This window comes from Ambystoma mexicanum, chromosome 4q (assembly GCF_040938575.1).
Source record: "Ambystoma mexicanum isolate Mex_15411 chromosome 4q, UKY_AmexF1_1, whole genome shotgun sequence".
NCBI lineage: Eukaryota > Metazoa > Chordata > Amphibia > Caudata > Ambystomatidae > Ambystoma > Ambystoma mexicanum.
In genome coordinates, this window is record NC_090928.1 from 420169699 (window position 1) to 420194702 (window position 25004).

Consider the following 25004-nt stretch of genomic DNA (forward strand, 5'->3'; position numbering starts at 1 on the left):
CAATTAATCCAAAACAGGACTGCAAGACTTATCCTTGGCCACAAACCGAGGGATCATATCTCTCCAGCCCTGAAATCTCTTCACTGGCTCCCGGTGGTTGCAAGAATCAAGTTCAATAGCCTTTGCATTGTCCACAAGGCTTTCTGGGGTCGGGCCCACACTACATCCAACACTCTTTTCCAAAATACCTTCTTTCTTGGGCACTTCCCCCAAGTATCTCCAACTCTCTAAGGGCTAGACGCTTCTCCAGGCAGAGAGTGGGTGGTAGATCTTTCTCCTCTGCAGATGCCTCCCTCTGGAATGGCCTCCCTGCCCCTCTCAAACTTGAACGGACCATCTGATGTTCCAGAAGCAGCTAAAAACGTTCCTATTCTCCTCTGCTTTCACTCTCTCTCCCTCCCCTGCTGACCTACCCGACTGCTGTACCGGCTGGTTGCTTGGCTACCCTCAGAGCCTCACTGAGTCCAGCCTCTGGCCTACTGCACACTTAGGGGCTGTCACTGTAACCCTTCAGTCCCTTGTTCTCCTTGCACTACCCAGAGCTGCACTGCCCTGGATGCACTTACTCAGAGCATTACTGGCCTGTTTTCCCCTCCCTTCTTCCTTGCACTTCCCCCCTCCCTTTCCTCTTGCAATTCTCGTTCTCACACATGCACGATATGAATGACACAAGGCCTAGTAAGATTATTTGTTTTGTCCTCCCTATATCTTCCCTCCCTTGCTTGTCGCGCCTGGACACATTTGTGTACAGGCGTGTTATAATAGACTTATATCATATCATTTTATCACAGAAGCCCAAAAAAATATACAATGCCGCAGTAAGAAACGGTTAGACTGGCATTCTAGCCAGGTAATTACACTTAGCAGGACTGCTTTATCAGAAATGCGCAGTTAAAAAAAGTCATACCAAACTGAGGAATAATTAGACTGGCTTAACTAAAATGTCTCTCTAACCACTAATACCACATATCATACCTGCTTAGCCTGGACATGGACAACTATTATGATTTATCGCACAATCCCGCCCCACACTTCCCCTCTCCCTCCCACACCCTACCCCAACCTCCAAAATCAGCTCCTTGGCCCAGAATTGCCTTTCACGTCCCTCTCCCTTGTCCCAGAGCTTATGTTTCAGGCTCCTTGCCTCATAGGTAAGTACTGGGATGAGGAAGTGTGGGATTCTGAGTAATGAAGATACAGGTAGCTAAGTCAGGCATGTACCTCTACCTCATGCCAGTACTTGTGTATGAGGCATAGTGCCTCATACACAAGTACTACCTCATACACAAGTACAGGGATGAGGAAGAACAGGGCTAGGAATAATGACGATTACCAATAAGTAATTAAGGCATTAAACACAAGTAGGGGCTTAACAATATTGAGTTGACTGGGCTGCAGCACTCACCCCCAGAAATGTTGGGCCATGTTGACTCAACCTTGCTGAATTCAGAGCAGTTGCCGGACAGAACAGGACACAGATGTTAAACGGCACCTGGGTTTCGGTGTTAACAAGGGCCCAGCAATTACTAAGGTAAAGCATTTCACTGTTAGTGCCTGCATTCAAAGGCCACATTTTTTAAAGAAATTTAAATTGTGATGTGGGTTTAGTACTGTCATGCCAGGGAAGTGATTGGAAGGGTAGAAAGGGAACAGGAGACCGCTCATTCTCACAGCAGTTCATAAGTGGGTGCTTTCACACTTAAAGGAGAGAGTTAACTGCTTGTAACATTGAAGCTGCACTAGAATAGTCTCATTAAAATGCGTAAAGAAGTTAGATGCCCCCACACAAATAAGTTAGCCCCTCCCCCACCGCCCGTGAAGTTAGCACTTCTCCCAACATTTGAAGGATCAGTCCCCGAAATGTAGGTTTTGTTGCGCCCCTGAACACAAGCACACACACCGTTCACCATATACACGCACGCACACCCTGCCACTCATACATTTGTGTGCACCCTTTCACCATACACTCACACAGGCAGCCACCTACACATTTAAGTGTACACCCTTTCACAATACACTCACACACACACCCACATCATGGGGTTGAGGGGAGCCCTATTACTTCAAAAGGAAATTGTTTCTTTTTGAAATCCTCTTGACTTCATAAAGAAATTATTTCCATTAAGGACCGAACCATAACAGAAATAATTTGACATGGAGGCCTCCAGCCTGGGGTCTTCCATGTCATGGGGTGGGGGGAGCGCTCAGACTTCAAAAAGAAAGTTTCTTTTTGTAGTCTCTCTGCCTTCATAAAGACATTATTTCTGTACAGAAAATATGTCTTTATGAAGGCAGAGTGATTTAAAAAAGAAATTAAAAAAAAGAAATATTTTGAAAAAATATTTTTTTCATTTTTTTTTCTCCAAGTGGGGCCCCCTCCCAAGACATATGCTAGCGCGGCCCCCCTCACTGCGGGGGCTGTGGAGGTCCCTCTTACGCCAGTGGTCCCAGGTTTCAATCTGCTCTGAAATTGATAACTTGAATGACTTCTTAAATAATACATTTGACACCTGTTGTTTATTTATTGTTTTTATTTATCACATGTTTTTCTAAGTAAATAATATTAGTCTGTTCATTATTTCTTGAGTACATGCACCAGTGTAATAACGCACCCTCAAGCCTAAACCATCGACACCCTGGTCACTCAAGAACTCAACCTCAACAAACAAACCATCCGAAAACAAAAAAAGACTTGGCAAAAGTCCTGCAGCACATCTGACCTTGCCCTGCTCAAGCAACCCAGTCCTAGACACAAATGACTGATCACCACTGCCAGGGCCAACTACTACCAACACCATAGCCAAGAACAACAATGAAAGCAGAGCTATCTTAAAAGCCATGAAGCACTGCATTAACCCTCTGCCTGACCCACCTGCACTACACTCCATAGAACAATCTACTGCTATTAGCTCTTTCTTCATGGTCAGAAGGTTCTGCCAATACATAGACACAAACACCACAACTGATAGCACATTACACATCCCATCTCTCAAAACTGCAACTACCTGGAAAACTTCTAAGACACACAGTATCGAAGACCCCACTGACACCGTAGCATCCGTCAAGGACACATCATACACAGCTGATATCCTTCCTCCGTCCATACTTAAGACCCTTCTGCCTGAAGCCCTTCTGCCTTACCTAAAATTATCAACAGCCTCTTATCTCAAGGCACCTTCCCCTCGACCTTTAAGATTGGACAAATCCTCCCAAATCTCAAGAAACCAACACTGGACCATGATGACCTCAGCAACCACTGCCCTATCACCCATCTTCCCTTTCTAGTTAAGACCCTTGAGAAAGCAGTAGCTGCGCAACTCCTCCAACACATCGAAGCCAAAAAGCTCCTTCAGTCCTACCAATCTGGCTTCAGACCCAGATGCAGCACAGAAATAGCTACCAACAAGATGATCGATGATGTCCTTAAAATCCTTGATGATGGTCATCCATGCCTCCTAGTTCTCCTTGACCTCTCAGCAGCATTTGACACAGAAGACGGGACCACCAAACACTTACCGACAGGCTACATCACTGCATGTGGATCAACAAGAGTGTCCTCAGACTTTTTCATATAATACCATGCTAATCGCCACCATTTCGTACAAATGTATTCCTGCGGATCACAAACTCTACCTATCACTTGTGGAGACCTACTAGGATGCATTCTATCTCCTATGACCTTCAATCTTTACATTGAACCACTCTGGACCCTCTTCGCTCAACACAATACCTGCATCCACCAATATGCAGATGACACGCACCTCTACCTGAAGATATCCTCCATCCAAGACATCCACAGGCTCAAGACCTGCCTCACATTGAAACAGTCATGGATGTCCAGTTTTTACCTAAAGCTGAATCCTGCCAAGACTAAATTCCTACGGTTGATCATGAACGCAGAACATCCTGACATCCAGACTGGCTGTCTGCTATGAACCTCAAGGGCTTCACACCCAAGCTGGCCACCTGCAGTCTTGTTCCTCTCCCACGTGGAGGTAGCAATGCCCTTTTGGAAGGCCTTCCAGCGACTACCCTGGAATCCCTGAGATGTGTCCTGCATGTTGCAGCTTATCTCATCAAAGGACTCCACAAATTCGACCACATAACCCCGACCCTCATCCAACTGCACTGGCTCCCGATGCAAGCCTGTATAATCTTCAAATCCTGCTGCATCGTTTATAAGGTTGTCCCTCTGAAGTGCCCAAGCTACCTCAATGAGAAACACAGCATCTCCAGAGGCCTATGATCCACCAGCAGTAAGGACATGTGCAGAATTGAACTCCGCTGGAGCAGGAAGGAAAGAACCAGAAGATAGGCCTTCTCTTTCTATTCCCCACGCCCCTGGAACCACCTTTCCCTCAACATCAGATGCACCCCCACGCGTCTACAGTTCCAAAAGGAGGTTAAACCACGCCTCATCAATGAATGGCTCCTCCCTAATGCCTAAATCCACACCCTTCACTCCCCACCCTACCTGAGAATGGATGATCTGTTCCCACTGTTTCCTACCCTGATTGCTTGAAGATCCCTTGCCACCGTACTTCCTGCCGTTCCCCTCCCTGTTAGCTTGCTTTTTGCTATAGCCACTCATTCCTCAAATCTGAATTTAAGACAACAGTGAACATTTCCAGTAGGTAGTAACATTAGAAATAATCTCTTATCTTGGAATAATATACTGTAGGATATGACCATAAATCAGTAATAAAGGTAAATCCAGATGAGTCAATAAAGTGCATGGGGGCAAGAAATATAAAAATCTATTACATGCAACTGCTGTTGGGAATCATTCAAAAGAAATCATTCAGCGATCAATACAAAATGGTGGAGTTTTATAGTGAAGTGCAGAGTTTCAGCATCAACAATGTTTCAGAATACTCAGGCAATGCCATCCCCTAATTGGTTGCTCATGGTTTTCTCTATGAGTGAATCTATACAATTCCTAGCCATATTGGCTTATCCTAACCCTCGCAACCATGCTGTTTATTACTTCATAAAAATTACTTCATATTCTTCTCATCTTCTTTCCCAGGTTTTCTATGGACATTCAATGTTTAATATTGTTGCATTCAGTCCTTGGTGTTTAATTGGTGGAGCTCCTGTGGCCATCCTGGGGTGGGCCACTTCGATCGCCACTAACCAATGACATTGTGAGGTACGGACAGTGTGGTAAATGTTATATATTTTACATCCCATTCTCATGGGAAATAAACGCTGGCACCATCTTACTGTTCTTCCCCTTCCAGCTGCGTTAACCGGCAGCATATTATAACAACTACTGTTTGGAAGCATGTAACTCTGTTCCTTCCTTTCTCATGGCTGATATGCTTGACCTCATATGCTGTGGGCCAAGCAATTGTTGACACTATGGCCCTCATGCTAAATATGGCGGTCCAGAAATCAGGGTGCCAGTAGCAACATACTGGCACCCGTCCAGACCACCATACTACGAGAATGCTGCTAGTGGCCACTGATCCCCCGGCAGGCCTGACCTGCCATATTTTCAGGCCCCTACCGGCATGTCTCTCACTGAAGCACCTGGAGTTCTATGGGACTCCATTGAAATAGGGATTAACCCTTACCGCTGCCGCTTGTAATATCCTGGTGGGACCGAGATATCAAGCAACAGTACGGGTGTTACGGGGTTGCTAGTAACCCGCCGCCTACCGACGGATTTTACCGGCAACCCCGTAATGAGCATCTATGTGTGTTTCGCTTCTATATAAACATGTGATATGGCAACTTAAATCATTCCTGTAATCTGTTGATAGGTCCTAATCGATGCACAATCTTCATGGCATTCTCAGTGTTGTTCTTGGGCCGTTGAACATTTGTATATTGAATTCTACCTGGGCGGGAGGCTGACCTCCCATTACATGTGTTTCCAAGCTTAGTCAGATATTTTCCTACAGGAGGCGATGTGTCCCTTCGGTCTGAATGACTTTGTCCAGTGCCTGTCTCTGCACATGGTCTGATCCTTATTAGGGCTATGACCTTATCTTGGTTAGTTTTGAGAAAGTGGGCAGAACTTCTGTTTGTAATATTTTTCACTTGCTGAATGTGTGGGACCGTATTGAACTTTATCTTTCGCAAGCCAATCACTACTCACCATTCTTCCCCTTCTCTTGCAGACCCTGCTTCCTTTGGCAACATCTGATTAGGTCATGCTTCCTTGTAATTTTAGCTGGCAAAGGGCTTCACCTCATATTTCTTGACCAATTGCTGCACGGCTTTACACTGTGCTCAAGTTTGCTGACCTTGCCACTCCGTTCCTTTGCAATGTCCTAAACTGACTGCCTTTGCTTTGTAAAACAATGTCTAATGCTCTAAGGCATTTTATTTGAATAACTTTTGCCTTGCCTTCATTCTTGAGGGCTACTAGGTTCTAGGTACCTATAAAGTGTTAATGTGTGCATGTATATGTGTATACATATGGATCATGTGCTATATTCTCTATTACTTCGTGTTGCTATCACACACTCCTACCTACCTAGTGTATTTCTCAATTTCTCACGTCTATGCTATTGTGTATATGTGTGCTTGGTTAGGCCTAACCTCTGTCCCTATGTTATTCTGTCATCGAAATTCCTTGCATGGATTAGACCATCTATGGATGCTTCTATCTGTATATGTTTGTCTTGCTGGCTGCTATTCTTCTCATGTGATAGTGAGAACTATCCCTACTGCTAATATATCATGTGCAAAGCCTAAATCTCTGGTGGCAGCTTGCTTGTCTAGTAAATGTTTGCTCTAGCTCCAATTGCGCTTCTTGCCTTGTGGGCCTACTTGCTTTCACCTACCTCTATGTGCATGCCATATTTGTTGGTTCATTGTGTCTTTTTGTCTTTTGGCACTTCTATACCTACTGTGCATGTATGTGTGCTGCTATCCCGTTTATCTCTCGGTGTAGGGGTATGGTGGGAATGGCAGGGTAATCTGTTTGTGGCCTGTACCTTTGGCCTTTGAGGTGTATCCTGACTCGTGCTTCATGGCTTTTCATGGTTTATGATTCCTCTCACCTGTTGGATGTATGACGTTCATCCCAACATTACACTGAGACACATTTAAAGATGGCTGACACCACATCAATGAAGTCACGGCCAATGTCTGTTTGACATTTCACCTGCTAATAAGTATGAGTTACATGCTTGGGATTTGAAAGCAATCACAATACAATGTAGCAATTTTAAATGTAAGAACTGTTTATATAATATAATATGGGCTTAATAAGGTCATCTCATAATGCTAATAACCTATTTATTTAGACATCTTGGGGTTACTTACTTAAACCAATATTTGGGTTTACCCCGTTTAATTATTTTCAGGAGTAATGCAATTATTGGAAGAATTTAAATAAGTCCCTCCTGTTTCATTCTTTTCCTGTGCAGTTTTATGAAAATCTGTCGTTAAAGTTGAGCTGATATCTATTTAAGTGTCATGTTTGTTCTTTCTGACGTCCAGTATTCATTTTGGTGTTCATAATGATTTGCACAGATTGTATTTCCCGCCGAGTTCCTGCTATTTAGTATTTGCTTCCCCATTCTATGTCTGTCGGTGCCAAGTTGGCTTCCCCCACTCTTGTCAAAAATGTAGGTAGGGGTTCACAAGTAGCCCATATCCCGCTTCACCCACAACTAAGTTTGCAGAGGCACACCATCATCATTATCCCTGAAACCCCTGGCTGTTAAACATAGGTTCTGACCCTTCTTCCAAGAAAAGTCATAAAACATGAAGAAAATCCCAGAAACATGTCTCACTCACCACCACAGAAAAGAAGAGTGAAGGTCGCTCTAGTACTGAGTCACCCATGCCCTTAACACCCAACACATGCGTTCTGTGGGGGAAGCTGGCACATAGGAAGGGAGATGCAGCCTGTAAGGCCAAACCCAAACAGGCCATTGTTGATGCTGGTCTCATGGAAGAGGCCAACTTCAGTGTGGGTAGATGAAGTTCAACTCGGCGAGGGAGTGGCCAGCGGATCTCTAGTCAATCTGAGTGCGAACAGTACCGGGTCTCAAAGGTAGGCCCCAGTTCTCACCAATGCTCATATCTTTAGAGCATGTTCTCATATATGTGGAAAAATCTCCCACCCTATGTGACACTGATGCTAATGGTACAGCTGTCATGCGACAATGGGTGAAGAAAGGGCGGTATATCCCAGGCCTAAACCAATCAGGAAGGATATTTGATGTCCTTGGCTATTATGTCTTGGTCGTGGTAGAGCTTAGTTGGAGGGGGAAAATCGCGTTGCACTGTGTTGCAGTCAAAGGCTTCATTCCAGTACGGTGTCAGTTATTAGATTACATCCTAGATCCAGACATAGAGGCTCATTACGTGTGTGCCGGTCTGATTAAAATGCCTGTAAAAATACTGGTAACACAGGCTCTGGCGTTTTTACCAGTCTGGCTCACTCCAAGTCTGCCGGTGGGGGACATGGATCTCCGGGCAGGCCTGACCTGCCGACAGATCCGGCCCCTACGGCAGATAATTGCCTCAATCACAGGCAATTATTATACTTGTATTGCAGATGCCTGTGATTGCGACAAACCATTCCCACAGAGGCCTATGGGATTCCATGGGAATGGGAACTTACCGTCGGGAATTACTGGTGGTTTACCGGCAAACTCGTAATGAGGGCAATAGTCTCAGTAGTCACTAGAGCAAGAACTCTACAAGCATAAAGGAAAGAAGTGTTTGGGGGCCTATCTCAGAGGTTCTTCCAGCTATAGAGTGCAAGAGACCAGCCTCACTGTTAGCTCTCAGCCCAGTTCTGAAGTCTCCTTAGGCGCCTATATCTGCAGGAGAGGGCACAGTTGCCACTTATGTGTCTATGGACTTAGCAAGGGATTCAGTGATCTCAGTGTTGCTATCTGGTGTAAAGAAGAAAACTGAGATGGAGGATTGGGTAGTTTCAGATCTGAAGGGCCTGCCAGAACTGAGTGAGTTGTCCTCTGCTGGAGACCTGGGTACAGTTGACTTTCCAGGAAAAGATGGACTGTCCCACTCTGGCGTGCCTGTGGAAGCAGACAGGGTAGTAGGCACACAGCGATAGCCCTGGTCCAGCCCAATACAGGAAGCATATGCAAGGGGAGAGCCCTGTCATGTTAAACATTGAGCCAATAATTCTGAAGCAGGGTTCAGACAAGCACTGGCTGTTCTCCCAGGCCCTCACTCGAGCTGGCTCCTGAAAATCTGGTTGTCCACTTAAAGGTGACTAGGACATCAGACAGCTTTTCAAATAATTGTCGTGAGCCTCGGGAAGGTGTAAAAATGAAGTAACCAGTGCTCGCGAAGTAAGGCCAAGAAAGAAGGCTCCCCCGCTGACGGAGCTGATTCCACGGAGCCTCTCCCTAGGAGCAGGAGCTCCCTAGCGTCGCCACATGTCTCTGGATCCCTTCTCCATCTGCACATCATGGCCATCATGACGAGGAGGTACGCTGCAGGCTCACGATCAGCTGGCCACAGCTCCCCCCTCGCCCTGCCGTCACAAGAGCCATTAAGAGCTCCAATAAGCACTACATGCTTATACGCCAGCAGAATATCCTGCACCCTGCTTTTAGCTCGCAAATATCAGATGCCCACGGCTCATCTACCTTTGAACAATGTGGATGTACCACCTTAAGATGGCCGCCGCTTCGAGTGTTCCCCGCGCCTGACTCTGTCCGCCCAGGCTGCCTGACTTCCCTGCTCTGCCTCGCTACGATTGGCTGCTTATTCATAGCCAACCACAAGCTACCGTAAGGCGAGAGCCGGCCTGCGAAGTAAGGCCAAGAAAGAAGGCTCCCCCGCTGACGGAGCTGACCGAGCGTGCCGTGCTGCGGTCTGCGCCTAGTCCCTAAGCCCTGCAACCTGCCTTCAACTTGGACTTTCCACAGGTACAAGCAATACTGTAACACAAGACTCGATTGCTGCAGCTTCACCCCCATGTACCCCTACGCCGCACTATTACTTCATAATATAGCCACTCTCAGCGATCTTACCTCCGGCTGCTTGTCAAGCATATGGACCTTAATTAATATATACCGCCACAGGCACTATGCCTTACTGCTAGACTGTACACTGCATCCCCCTCTCTGTTTATTCACGCAATGAGCCACCTGCACGATTATCTGTTCTACGCTTCATTTCCCCCACCTGCACTATGCCTCGCCTACTCACACACTGCCCTTCAGTAGTGACTTAGGTGCCTATAGCCTTAATTGTTTGGATGTACTCAGCAAATGCACACGCCTAACTTCTGTCTGATTGTCAAATATCATATTATGGTTCTCCCAAAGAGAGAAGAGGTCTTAAACCCAACCCCTGCTTATATGAGCCTGCTAATTGAAATTGCTGACCGTACCATACTATGACATCTAAAATTATGTATAGCCAGATAGCTGCACCCAGTTTTGTTAGATTCTGTCAGACACTACTGCATACAGCCCGCCAATAGCATTATTATAGTATATCTGCACCCGGTCTATTCGAATTTGCACCTAGCCTGATAGTCGCATTTAGCCTGTCTGTACTTGCCTTTTAAATTGTATTCCAACAACTGAATTTGCACCTAGTCGCATTTAGCCTGCCTGTACTTGCCTTTTAAATTGTATTCCAACAACTGAATTTGCACCTAGCCTGCCCCTACTCAGCCACTTAGCATGTACATCCTAGGTCTCGCTTACAAGTTACCCTGGCCACCACTGTACATTACCCTCTCCATCATACTAGGAGTACAAATACTTAGCCTGACCACTAAAGCCAACACCCTGAGTCGCTGCGCCACGTCCTATCCGACCCATCCCACCTTACCCATCATGCTCGACACACAACAACCTAACAGAGGACTTAAAATGAACCAATATCAAGATAATACCACTATGCAAAGGCCTTGCAATACTGTAGACAGAAACCTTAGACTACGCGCTCGCCTGTCCAAACTGCATGAGCCACCAGCTAAGAAAGTTGAACTACTAAATCTCCAAAAAAAACAGTCACCCTTGAAGGGTACTACAGAACCCACCAGGAAACACTCCAATCCCAATAGACCTGTACTAAACGGTACTAAACAGACCGCTAAAGTTAGTCATAATACTACCTGCCCTAACTTAGAAAGCCACAAACCTTATCTCAAAGGAGCTCTTATAAACGCCAGGTCTCTAGTTGCACACGCAACAGAGATATCAGACATCATTCTCTCAAACAACCTAGACTTCCTGGCCATCTCAGAATCTTGGCTACATGATGCGGCAGGCCCTGCCCTATCATTAGCAGTCCCAGACAAATATACAATTTTACGAGCGGACAGACCTACCTCCCGAGGTGGAGGTCTAGCAATCATAGCTAAGATCAGCCTAGATATGAGAATTATCACAACCACCACTATGAAATCCTGTGAATGCATCACGGTCAAAATAGCCATCGCTAACTCCCAAACTCTAAACATCATCCTTATCTACAGACCATCAGGTCCTATTGGAACCTTCGCTGAAGACATCTCGACTTCCCTGTCTAATAACCTAAAAAATACATCCCAAACAATAGTGCTAGGGGACTTCAATCTAGGCTACAATGACACCAAGGATATCCAATCTACAGCGATTGCCCTGACCTTGAAAGAGCTGGGATTCTCCCAGAAAGTAAAATTACCCACCCACAATAAAGGTCGTATCCTAGACTGGATAGCATAACTTAATTGCGAAATAAATATCACGGATTCCGTACCACAGAATTGGACTGACCACCACCTGCTATTATTCACAGTGACGACCAACCTTGCTACTGCACAGCCCTCACTTGCCCCACCCATGCCTACGAGGAACAAAAAACTCATGACAGTGGAAAATCTGATGCCCGTCATATTACCTAAATTGAACTCACTACCAGACATTATGGACCCTAATGTGCTAGTTGAACAGTATAATGAAGCTATGAACTCAGCCCTCGACCACATAGCCCCGCTCAAACTAAGAAATAGCAAACCGAAAAAACACCTTAACTCTTGGTTCACGCCTCATCTAAAAAATCTCAGGCTGACCAAAAGAAAACTTGAAACCATTTGGAGACTCTCCCCTTCAGTCGAAAATAAACTCAACCTTTCCAAAGCCTCCTCCCAATACAAGAAAGAAATCCTATTATCCAAACAGGAAACCTATAATACTAGAATATCTAAATCAAAATCTAGTGTCAGAGAACTGTTTAGCATTCTGAAAGAATTGGAAACTTCCGTTGTACCTCAAGACAACTGCACCAAGGACAAAAAATGGTGCTCAAGCATACAACTTGCCTTAACAAATAAAGTAGCTAATTTACAAACTAAAATTGCTCTCAAGAAGGCATCCCTAACGCCTCACATTCCTCAGAGCTTAGCGACACCACCACAACCTAATCAAGAAGCCCGATTCTGCTTCTCAAAGGTATCGACAATTGAGGTAGAAAAGGTCATTCTGGGACTTAAACCGTCCAACTGGAAAGGCGACCAATGCCCAGCTCAACTTATCAAGGATGCTGCGAGAGAACTATCGCCATTTATAACCAAACTTATCAACTCCTCCTTTACCACAGGCACAGTACTGATTAACCTAAAAGAATCTTGGGTACAGCCTCTATTAAAGAAACAAACCCTCGACCCCGCCATTCCCACAAACCTTAGCCCTATCAAAACTGTGCCCTTTCTCCTAAAAATTCTAGATAAAGTGGCTTACATGCAAATACAGAACTTCCTAGAATCCAACCACCTACTTGGAACCCGCCAATCAGGATTCCGCCCACAACATGGGACTGAGTCAGCATTAATAGATCTTAAGGCCCAAATAGACGAATGCAGAGACAATGGCCAAGCAGCCCTTCTCCTCCTCTTGGACCTATCAGCGGCATTCGACTTAGTTGACCACTCAGTCCTATGTAGCCACCTTGACTCTGCAGCCCACTTATCAAAAGAGGCGATAACTTGGATGAAGTCATTCCTGAGTAACCAGACCATGAGAGTCTTCACCCCATCAGCCTCAGCAGACCCGATCCCTATAACATGCAGTGTACCACAAGGATCCTGTGTGTCACCCACCATCTACAATGTTTTCACGAAGCCCCTCTTTGATGAAATGGATCATCTGGGTATCGCATACACCAACTATGCAGACGATACCCAGATCCTCCTCCCGCTCTCAGGAGACTACACCAGGGATCTGGCCCTAGTGAACAGAATCTATAGCATCGTTCAGGCATGGATGGCCACACACGGCCTATGCCTGAACGATGATAAAACCGAGCTTATCATCCTAGGCACCCCAACCTACATATCCAAACTCAGCCCTGATTATGCCAACTTCATTATTGATGGAAACAATATAAAAGTTGCTAACGAAGTGAAAACCCTAGGATTCTACCTTGACGCTACCATGAACTTTACCAAACAAGTTAACTCACTAGCCTCTGCTACAGCATACACATGCAAACTTATCAGAGCTAGTAAACAATTACTGTCCAAAGACAGCTGCATTACACTTGCCAGAGCCCTCATACTTTCCAAATTGGATTATTGTAATGGACTTTACATTGGGGCTAACAAACAGACCATCCACAAAATTCAAGTCCTCCAAAACAATGCCTTGAGAGCAGCACTCAAGATTAACAGAAATTAGCATATATCCGCTATAAGAAGAAAACACAAATGGCTTTCCACCTCTGATAAAATTCAACTCAAGATCGCCTCCCTCACCCACAAATGCCTCAATAATAAAGCACCACCCTATCTCATGGACAGGTTATGCAAAAGAACCTCTTCTAGACCAACAAGAACGGCTAACGCAAACTGCCTCCATGTTCTGCACTTCAAACTCTCCACTATCGGAGGACATAGTTTCCCAGTCAAGGCTGCGCAGCTATGGAATTCCCTCCCCCATGTCATCAGGGAACCTCAGCCCTTCGCTAACTTCAGACAGAACCTAACTAGGTGGCTGAGAGCCAATGACATCTAACGACTCTAACCTGCATTACCCGTAAATGTCACACTACACACAACTGTATATCTTTATATTATGACCATGTAGGAACCATTTACCCTGCTACCCTTGTTCCTTGACCTTGTCCTTACCTTGTACTTACCTGCATATTGTAAGATTGTTGATGTCTGTATTTTTTGTATTGTAAATGTAAATGTATTTTTTCCCTACCTATCATGTACTTGTTACTAAGTTGAGCATATCCTTGTCTGTTTGCGCCCTGATGCCCCAGGGCATGGCGCGCCATATAAATAATAAACTAAACTAAACTAAACTAAACTCTCCTTCCAGTCCTACTGAGGTAATGCAAAGTCAGGAGGAGCAACCCAACAGCCCCTTAAATCCACTACCTGTGGTTAGGTGGTCTTGTGAGAGAACAGAGAAATTCTCTCAATTGAACTCCCCCCTCCCCCAGACGACATATCTGCTAGGGGCACCCACTATGTGTCTATGGCTATGCAGATAACACAGAAATGCTTTTAAGTGATGGAAAGATGCTTTGTGTAGGCCATCAGTTCTAGAGTTCCCAGACTATGGGCAGGGAATAATGTGCCAGCAGACAGGCATCTGTAAATCTGTATTTGGCACAGATTCAGTGCAGCTAAGCTCAGAATGGGTTCATCAGCCTGTGGCATACCTTAGAAGGCAGCTAATGGGAAGAGGGTGGTGAAACAGAGCCTCAGTTTGGAGGAGTACAGATCTTTTGCATTGCCCACGTGAGAAATTGCTGTCGGAAGCGGCTGCTGAGTTGTTGTGGTACATTGGAGATGCAGTGCTGCTTGACGGCCAGAAATACAAGAGACTTGAGGTCCTCTCCTTGAACCTAGAGCACAAGCACAAACAGCAGGAATGCGGTGCTGCAGACAGGCAGCAGCAACGTGTAACAGAGCGTTCTGGATTCATGGACCACCCATCCCCACTGACCCCTCCCATCCCCACCTTCAACTTCAGTGCTACTCGCATTGGTGTACGTTTTCCGGAGTGCCTTGACCCGGACTTGAGGGTAAGTTAGTGGCAAATGCACCTAAACCAGGTACTTTCCTCATAGCAGAAGTCTGCTTGAGGGCTCTGAGTTCTGAGCTTCGGCCGGGAGGCTTGTTTTGGCCAATTGCTTTAGTCCTTCTCATCTTGCAACCTTATCCCCTGTTGACAGCGTTTGTGGGTCAGCAGAAGCTTACTGAGGCCCTGCAGGGTGCTTGAGGGTGGGTGAGAGCTCTCAGTTGAGTTTTGGGGGACGTGAAGCAAAGTGAAATTTTGTGAAGCAAAGCAACAATAGGAGAAACAGAAATTAGCAGACTTAAATCTGCGTAGGACATCGCTTATACGACCTCCACGCTTCTACTTCATACATTTTCCTACCATTACAACTTACAGACCCTCTATTGTTGAGAGCATGTAGAGTACGGGGAGTCTCTGGGGCAAGATCCTTTCATCCCTGACAAACTTGCTCTCACGATGAGGGGAAAATCGAAACGCTATCCGTTGCGCAGCGCAGCCGAGAAATGTATTGAGAAACATATTGGCACTGGCATTAATGATAACCATGCACAACTAATGGAGTTGCCAGGAATTAAAAAACAAGGGAAGATATCAGAGTTTTTTCCTCATCAAATACCTAAACGTTTTAGTCAAGTTGATAAAGAGGGGTGTATGGTATTGGACAACACCTTAATAACTAACATTGATACACAAGTGAACCCCGATGTCCCTTGTAACGTGGACCTCGAAATCTCTGGCCAAGTCCTGGCCAATGTAGAACATCAGGCTAATAGTACAATTTTCGAAACCTGCATCAGTCTTGAGAATTAAATTCAAGCAATTGAGAATATGCAGGAAAGCCTGCAGGAACGATTAAGCATGTCTCCAGGACTATTCGTCACACAGGACACTCCTAATGAGATGATCCCGACACCCTTATATCTGGAAGTAGTGGGATAATAGAGTCAGCGTCATCTTTAGACCACACTTCACTTCCTTTTCAAGGCAATGATTCAACCTGCAATGACTCAATGGAAGGAGGCTCAACTTAGTAGCTGGCTGGCTAAATATGGTGCTACAAATATTTATCCTTTTGTATGACACCATTGTTCATAGATGCCATCAAGACTCTCCTGGCTAAACTACCATCTACAGGCTAAACACCGAATCATAAATCAATGATCGACCTCGAGAAGCCCATTGAGGGCGAGCAGAAAATCACGCCGCACCCCGCGAAGGCACTCACAGTTAATACATCTATGGCAAGGCCGTCTGGCTTAACCTGTGAGCACATATGACCCTCTGGCAAATCGAAATGGCAAGCAATTCGATGTCAGGAAGCGACAGCGAAAGAGGCTCCACGAACAAAAAAACCTAAAAATATGAAAGGACGATCTAAGATCTCCAATAAAGGATCCCAGCAATTTCTACGTAAGATTAGACTTCCACTAATCAATGAAGATTCCAGTGACAACCAGGATATATGGGACGGATACATCATCTACATTGGAGATGAAAGCCAGTGCGCTGAGAACAAGACAGGTAAAAACCTGAAAAGAGAAAGCAACAGCAATGCCAATTTTACCCTAAAACCTAATTTCGACTAGGAACTTGAACTCTGTTCAACCAGCGAGTAATGTAAAAGAAGGTCTGCCAGAACTGGAAGGAAGGTTAACCAAAAGCAAATGCACCAATACAGCAGACGGCCAAATCGAAGACTAAGAAACTTAAATGTCGAACCCCGCAGATAGACTTCACAAAAAAGAAACTCCTACCGACGAACAGGCAACTAACTGGGTCTGAATCATTGTACTCAGGACGTTGTTTCTGGCATTTCTAATGTTGACTCATGTTGTGATAAGGCTCTGGCAGATCAGTCATCGGTCAGTCTATTCAGAAGAGATCCGATCACTTTTTGATCTTCGAATCAATTAGGGCAACAGATCATGATATTCCACTGAATCAATCTAGACTCCTAGCACTCTTGACCTCTATTGATAAACTCTGTTCAATTTCATCTGATGACCTAAAGTTTGTTCACTTGTTTAATCATAACCGATTGGGGAAAATGCACAGTTATTTCCACTCAAAAATGGTGGAAAAATGTGTCATAGAACAGCAGAAAGCCATCCTTTTATTGGGCTTTGAATGTTACTATGCCCACCAGGCTAATTACAGCGAACATGCACCTGTCAGACCAAGGAAGATGATAACATGTCACTTCGATTCAGAAACAGGCGGCAGGAACTTCCTTTAAATTGTCACGCGTTAAGCTGGGGTTGGCTTTGCTCAGCTCTCCCAACCTCAGCTGGATAACGTCCAGGATTTAATTAGTACGTGGCATATACTAAGTTGGAATTCATGTGGCCATAATTCATTTTTTAATGGGGAGGCGAGTGTGCTATGGGGGCACCTGATCTCATACTCTTGCAGGAAACATGGCTGAGGCAAACCCCTGTGTGGGATGGTTTCATTATTACCAACATGTTTGCAAAGAAAGGTGTAAGGGGGCCACCCAGTAGGAGGGTTGCTGACTGCATTCAGGGTCTCTCAAGGGCTAAGTCAAATTGAAATTCCAACTAGCTCTGATGCCATTCTGATAACTAAACTAATTGATACAAAAAGAAAACCCGGTTTGCAACTCGCCTTAGTAATCAATGTGTATTTCAATCCCACGGGCGCCTCCCTTGCGGAGGGCGCACAATGACATTGAGGATGTACTGGTAACCTAGTCAACTGACTGCCCGCAGGTGGGTGTATTCATTGCGGGTGACTTTAATTGCCAGTGCTTGGTTAAGGATTTTGACTGGGGTGATCTGGACACGGGTGTATCCTGCATTCCACACATGACAGGGAAATCCAATAATGGGAAGATATGGTCATATTTTCTTGCAAGATGGGCCTTTATTCAGACCAATCTCTTAAATGATGGGACCCTTATACGTGTCCCCACCTGATCAAATTCCCTTGCAGCTTCAATCATAGATTATATCTTTGTGAAGAATTTTGATGATCATTTGATTGGTCCCTTAGATATTGTCAAAACTGAAAAAAGTGATCATTCTATTCAAAGATTACATTGACTATTGAAGGTTTTAAGAAAAGAAATGAACACATGTTAGTAAAATACTTTAGTTGTATCCAACTCAGGTAACAAATTTGCCCAATACAGCATACATTCTAGTACAATAAATTTAGGATTGAATAAGTGGTGGCTTGGACTAAGTGTCAATGAGAAAATTGCACAAACTGTGCCAGGTAACTTCCCTAATATATTAACGCGACTTGAGAAACCAGAGTAGAAAATGATGTGTAAACCAATCAATGCACCCTTCATTTTTAGTAGGGAAAAAAATGACAGTCTGAAGCGCAAATGTGCAATGCGGAAAGAAATAAGATATTTGCAAAAACGTACTGATCTTGTACCTATGGAGAAAGAGAAACAGAGGAAAAAAATTAAGCAACAATATATGTTGGGATCAACCAAGCGTTCATGAACAACATAATTTAAAAAAGACACTCAGGCAATATGGTGGACACTGAACAATAAAGAAAGGGTGCAAGACGTGGTTCAATCAACAAGTGTAAGTGAGGGAGACTGGGTTGATTATTTTTCAAATATATATGGAGCAGGAATTAATATAACTATATTATCAGCAGCAAACAACCAGCTCCAAAAAAATCAGCTGCTCACCTTTGATCAGCTCAATCACCAGTAAACTAAAGAACTCACATGCAAGAGGACCCGATGGAATAACTAACAGAATATTTAAGAACAATCCCGTATTTTGGGCAGACATCCTGTTCCACTTGTTTAGGCACATCATGAGTGACCACATCTCTTCCATGTCGTGGTCAGGTTCAATTTTAGTACCAATCTTTAAAAAAGGGAATTGTGCTGATCCCTCTTGCTACTGGCCTATTTCACTTCTGGATTCTTCTTCAAAGGTTTTTGCTAAATTGGTGCTAAAGGAATTACAACAGTGGGCGGAAAGAATTCATATACTTAGCCCAATACAGACAGGATATAGGAAGGGGGTCGGAACTATTATGAGTGGGTTAGCACTTAAAGCCTGCCTCTAGGATCCTATTCAGGGAGAACACTATTTGTAACGGCAATCAATCTTACCTCCGCATTTGAATCTAGACATTAATAGACTGTGGTCTAAAATGTTGAAAAATAGTATTGATCCGGCCCTATTGGCAATGATTCAATTACTGTACTCCAACAATTTGACTAGGGTGAGACTTAATACTCAGGGAGATCTACCACCAACAATGTTGTTGACCAAAGGAGTTTGGCTGGGGTGTGTAGTCGGTCCCACTCTTTTCAATGATTATATAGCAGACCTTTGGGACGAAAATAAAGTGCGGGAGGATTCGTGCCTATGTGGTCAGGATTCAAATTAAACTGTATAGAGTATGCTGATGATATCCTGTTAATGGACTACACACCTGCCGGCCTCCAGAGCCAACTTGACGGGGTCAATCAGTACTTGTTTGTTAATTCTCTACAAATAAACACAACTAAATCGTATGTAATGTTCAGTACCACCAAGAAACATTGTAGGGAATATGTGTGGAAATTGAACAATGACACCATACAGCGTGTCAATTCAATTCGATATCTAGGCTTCAAGATTGGGGTGAAGAAACAAATGGAGAAGGAACTAGCCAAAATAGATGGAAAAATCTCCTCTTGTCTTTCCTTGATGGAAAGGATAAAAAGTAAACTATGTGCATACTCTCTGTATCCGCTAACAGAATTTTACAGAGTCAACATTTCACCTATTGTTCTTTATGGATGCAAACTAATGCACATTATTGATAGGAAATTATTCAATGTTTTGGAAGGAAAGATCTTGAAATAATTGTTGGGGCTCTCCATCTCGGTGCCCATAAGTGTAATCAGTCTTGAGCTGGGCCTAACGTGTTGGTGGTGACAGTATGTTAGTAAGACTCTGGGCCTCATTACGACCCAGGCGCTAATGGGTTAACGGCGCCGTAAAAGGCTGCGGCGCCGTTAACCTATTAGCGCCTAATTACGAGGTCCCTTTGCGGGACCCGACCTTAACGGCTGGTGTAGACCAGCCGTTAAAGTAGGGACCCGCAAAGGGACCTTGGTGCTAATTACGGTGCCGCAATTTGCGGCACCGTACTTAGCACCTTCCCCATTCCCATTGAGCCCTATGGGGCAAAAATGGGAATGGGGAAGGGCCATGGAGGAAGGGGGAATTACCGCCCCGCCAACATTGTAATGGGGTGGTAATAGCACCATGGTCTTCCGCCAGGGTTGTAATGAGCCCCTCTGTCTCTGATCTATTCTTTTGATAGATCAGGAGATAACTCATTGGGGTACCACCTAAATACTCTGTGTTTGAAAAATACAAATCGATTCATAAAAAAACTAAAAATGAGAGGCGAAAGGTTCACACACCTGCTGGGTCTAGACAGCTCTGAATCCGAAACAAAATGTAAGAATAAAGTTAAAAAATGGGATAAACATAATGATCTATCGGATCTGTGCGCCTAAATCTTGATGAGGGAAAAGATCTACTGTACTTACCTTCTACTAAGCTAGGATCCTACTTGGTAACATTTCCGAGCTCAAAGTACCGTGATTGGTATTTCAAATTTAGATTAAACTTCCTTCTAACATTGGAGGTTGTAGGTCCCAAGCTGGGTGTAGCGCGTGAGCTGAGACAATGCACAATGTGTAATCTGAGTATGTTCCACCTGGTGATGTTATGTCCAAAATTCAACACCAGAGAATATTTTTTTTATTTTAAATTCCTAGTTCCATTTTCTTGTTTGTCTTGTCGTTTTCAAATTTATTATTGATGAGTGTAGTGTTGATTTCTGTTACGAATTGTTATAAAAGATTGTGTAAATGTACAATTTGTACAACTGACACAAATAAAAAAAATAAAAAAATGGCCTGGTCTCTAATGAGCTCTCATATGGACATATCTCCTAAGTATGGATCTCATTTGATTTTTGAACTTGTGTAATTGAATTGATTTTTATATTGAAGGAATGTGTGAAAGGTACAGCTTTTGAACTTTAACACACAATTAATAAATACATAAACTAGTATCAGTTATGTGGGCAGGGATAAGCTATGACAGGACTGATGATCATTAGGGTCTGGTCTGGCTGTCCCCACTACAGATATGTGAAACAATAGCCAGGATTCTGCACCTTGAATTCCACTACAGAAAGGGTAACACCCTCCCCCAGGGCATAGGAACATCCACCAGGAGGTCTCCTGGAAACGGGTACTTTAGAGGCAGCACTGACATAACAAAGTCACTCTCACACCAGGACCCTGACTACTGTAGCCCCTTTGAAGTCAGCATGAATGGGAAGCGGCAGAGTCCGAGTCACTAGAAGGGAGAGTTAAGTCTGGAGAAGAGTCTCACCACCTTGTTAAGGCGTTCTTCCATTTAATGTCCTCTCTGCTTTTGCAGGCAACGTACTCTCGGTGTGATGTTAGATGGCAAAGAGCATTTGTAACAACAACCTAAAATGTACCCCTTACAGCATGCTTACCTTGGGCCAATCCCCCATGATATTTTGCCTTTAAAAGGAAACAGGCACCCCCTCATTCTCTGATTAATCTCCGATCTTCCAGAAGGACAAGATGAATTCATTTGGACCTCTGTTGGGGAATATAGTCTATCCCAAAGTCCTCTGCCAGAGAGGTGAAGACAGAAATCATTGAAGGCAGAGGAGAGCTCTGTCCCCTAACCATCCCCAGGGAACAGTGGGGTTAACTGCTGTTGGACCAAAGCTTCTATACTGGCTGAACTTGAACCAGGCTCCTGTTCACTGGACCTGAAGGAACCTGTGTGGGGGCAAGCCAAACCCCCTTGGGTGGGAGTGCAGAAGGACTCACTTTGTCTAAGAGCCCCTAGATTGGGATGCAAGCAGGCACATGACCAAGGGAGTCATCCTTGAATTTCCTGTAGCTCTGAACCGGATTGACACCAGTTTCATCATGCAAGCTTCTGAACGGGAACTGCCTAAACTGCCCCATCTCCGCACCTGGGATCCACCCAGAATTGTAGCCACCACCTGGTCACCAGCTTCTTCGAGCCACAAGCTGATGCTTCTGCAGTACCTGGATGCCGCATTGAGAAAGCCGAGCCGGCGCATAGCCAATCTTTGCTTCTCCTCAACCAAGTCTGCTGATTCTTCCAGTCCACTGACCCAACATCGTCTGCCCGCCCCAGCGTCTTTGATGCATAAGTCTTGGATGTTAATGAACAACACTGCATCATTGGACCTGGCACTGCTGCCCTTTGACTTGAAAATTTCTCAGCACCCAAAGCACCCAGACTCCCAGTTCAACACCGAAAAGTCTGGCTCTATTTACTGTTTAGCCCCAAAGACAAGAACACATGGTACTTGTCACGATTATCACAAACACTGACCTGTGTAGCCAGTAGCCAGATATGAAGTAAACCCAGGTAAACAGTTCCAAAGAATATCTGAAAACCTGATGTAGCAGGTCGGAATGTATTCACCAGGCTAAACCCCACTGAAAAACCTCAGGGGAAGAAAACCCTTTTTGGGAAACACATCATTCCCTGTCAGGATGTTAGCAGGAGCTTGTACTTGTGACGGATGCTGGAAGCTTAAAGATGGCCAGGAACCAAATAAGAAACTACAGGCAGTAGGAGGATACCATTATAAAGCAGTTAAGTAGCAAGGCAATTGGGGCAGGAGCATGGAGAGGAGAAAGAACAAAATGGAAAGGACAGAATGAAAAGAACACAGCATCTCAAAGCTTGCTGAAGCGAAGTGACGGAACAAGCTTACCCGGTTTTCAGCCTTTTTACTGTCCGCAGTACTGTGAACGTGGGCTCAGCTGCTGGGTTTCCCGGGTGCCATCTTGGAATCAACTAGACTGCTACACCCAAAGCAGCTCAGTTCCCTGATCCTCCGCCATCTTGGAGATGCAAAAACCCTGCTTGAATGTCTTCTCCTCCACCTTTGCTATACAGACCATGAGGGTTCAATTTTCCTAACAGTATGCCCCCTGTGTGGGGACTGAGGTCCCGGTTTCCTGGGACGGGATCTATGAAAACATCATAGCAGTACAGGATGTAAATAAGGCATGGTATCAAACAGTGAAGACAGACACAAGTGATCACAGTTCAAGAGTGTTTATTGAATTTTGAAATGGGTTGGTAAATGCCTATCTAATGCAAAATCTAAAGATAGGAGCATGCTACAACCATTAAATAATAATAACACAGTCCTAGTGGTGTCTTGTCTAATTAAATGGGCTTATACTAATAAACCTATTGCAAATCCTTTCTTCTGAATACAAATAGTGTGGGAAACAATGTTATGCAAAAGAAAAGTGTTCAAGAAATGATATGTCAGGATAGTTGTGCCATTGGCCCCCCTTGCCCACGTTTTCAGCAGGGGACAAGGCAGCACAATCGAGCTTTGCACATACTCTGGCTTCTCTAGCACAAGGATGCAGTTCCAACCTTAGTATCAGGACCTTCTGTGTCAAAGTCTCTTTGCCATTCAAAGTCTCTTCTTTCCGAGGGCCTGACATTTAAAGCTCCTTTCTTCTCAAGATTCTCATATGCACAATTTTTAGGTGATTCTCTGCTCACCTTTCTGGTCCCCCACGTTAACACAATCTTCTCAATTGGCCTCCCTTGATCGGGATCAGACCACTTTATGACGTTTTCCAATCTTTTAACAAAATCTTCTAAATTGGCCTCCATTGATTGGGCTCAGACCACTTTTATCTAATTTTCCAATTTGTCCTTTCTGTTTAAAAAAACCAAAGACTTTCCACTGTGCGCAGGATTTTGCTTCACCCGTCGCAGGACCACTTCGATTAACAATTCTTTCTCCTTATAACTCTTTAATTTTCACTTCTGCCACTTCTCAGCTGGATACCTTACAGAGACCTTCAATTGAGTACGCACACAGTGGCAGATCACTCTGTCAATGCTATCGTATCTTTCCTTTAAAAGTTCAAACATTCATCAGCAGTTCAACTTTACACACGTCTTTCATCACACGCGTTTTAACAATGTTCGTTCCAGCGCTCGTTATACAATGTTGCTGCGTGCAACCTTGGCTTCAACACAGACTGGTCTTGTATCGGTCTCCCCAACTCACCGGCTATGCTGATTTCTCTGTCGCTACTTTGTTCTTGGAGCCAAGGATGTTTCCACATCGGCAGCTGCTTTTTGCGACTCGATTAGTCATGTAGGAGGAGTGCGGGTACCTCCAACATACAATGCAGGATTCTTCAGACTGGTTTCCTGGCCTAAAGCTGTCCAATCTTGAGGTATCGTGAAAGTAACGGTTTCTTGTAAGAAAGGTCAAGGGAATCTCCCTCCTTGCCAACCCCTCATAGTTCACCATCTTTCGTCCCTCATTTAACTGCCATCTCGAAACTGCCTTTTCCTCATGTGCTTTGCCTCGCTCCGAGTGTGTTTTCATGCTATGCCTTTTATCCATGTGGGGAAGCTTAATGGAAGTCAGGTGTGTGTGATGGTCAGTAATTGCCTGACCTCGTCTGACCATTGTATTGATACATAGCAGGTATACTGCTCATGGTTTTGTTTTCTCTCAGAGTGGGCTGTCTGTGTGAAAGTGTTTGTGTAGGAATAGGGGGGAGGGTAGAGTCACTACGTATCCCACCTGGTAGGATGGGATAAAGGTGTTACAGGGAAAGCAATAATGTGTCTCGACATCCGGTGTCCCACTCCCACTCCCCAAAGACCCCTCACCCAGGTGATCCTTCCACACTAGTTCACTCCCAGGAACTGGATCTAAAAGTGATGGCTGTGTCCTGGCCACCTGGATGACAGATCCCCGGGGACTAGTGGGTGACACACCTTCTGGTTTCTCACAAGGAGCATGACTGGCAGAAACTGGTTTCCAGGTGCATTCTGATGGCTCATAGCCTTTCTTGTCCACCAGATACTGTAAATGACCACAGAAATATCTGGAGTCACAAATGGCTGCTACTTCATACTCAGGTCTGGAGTACATATCGAACGGAGGAGG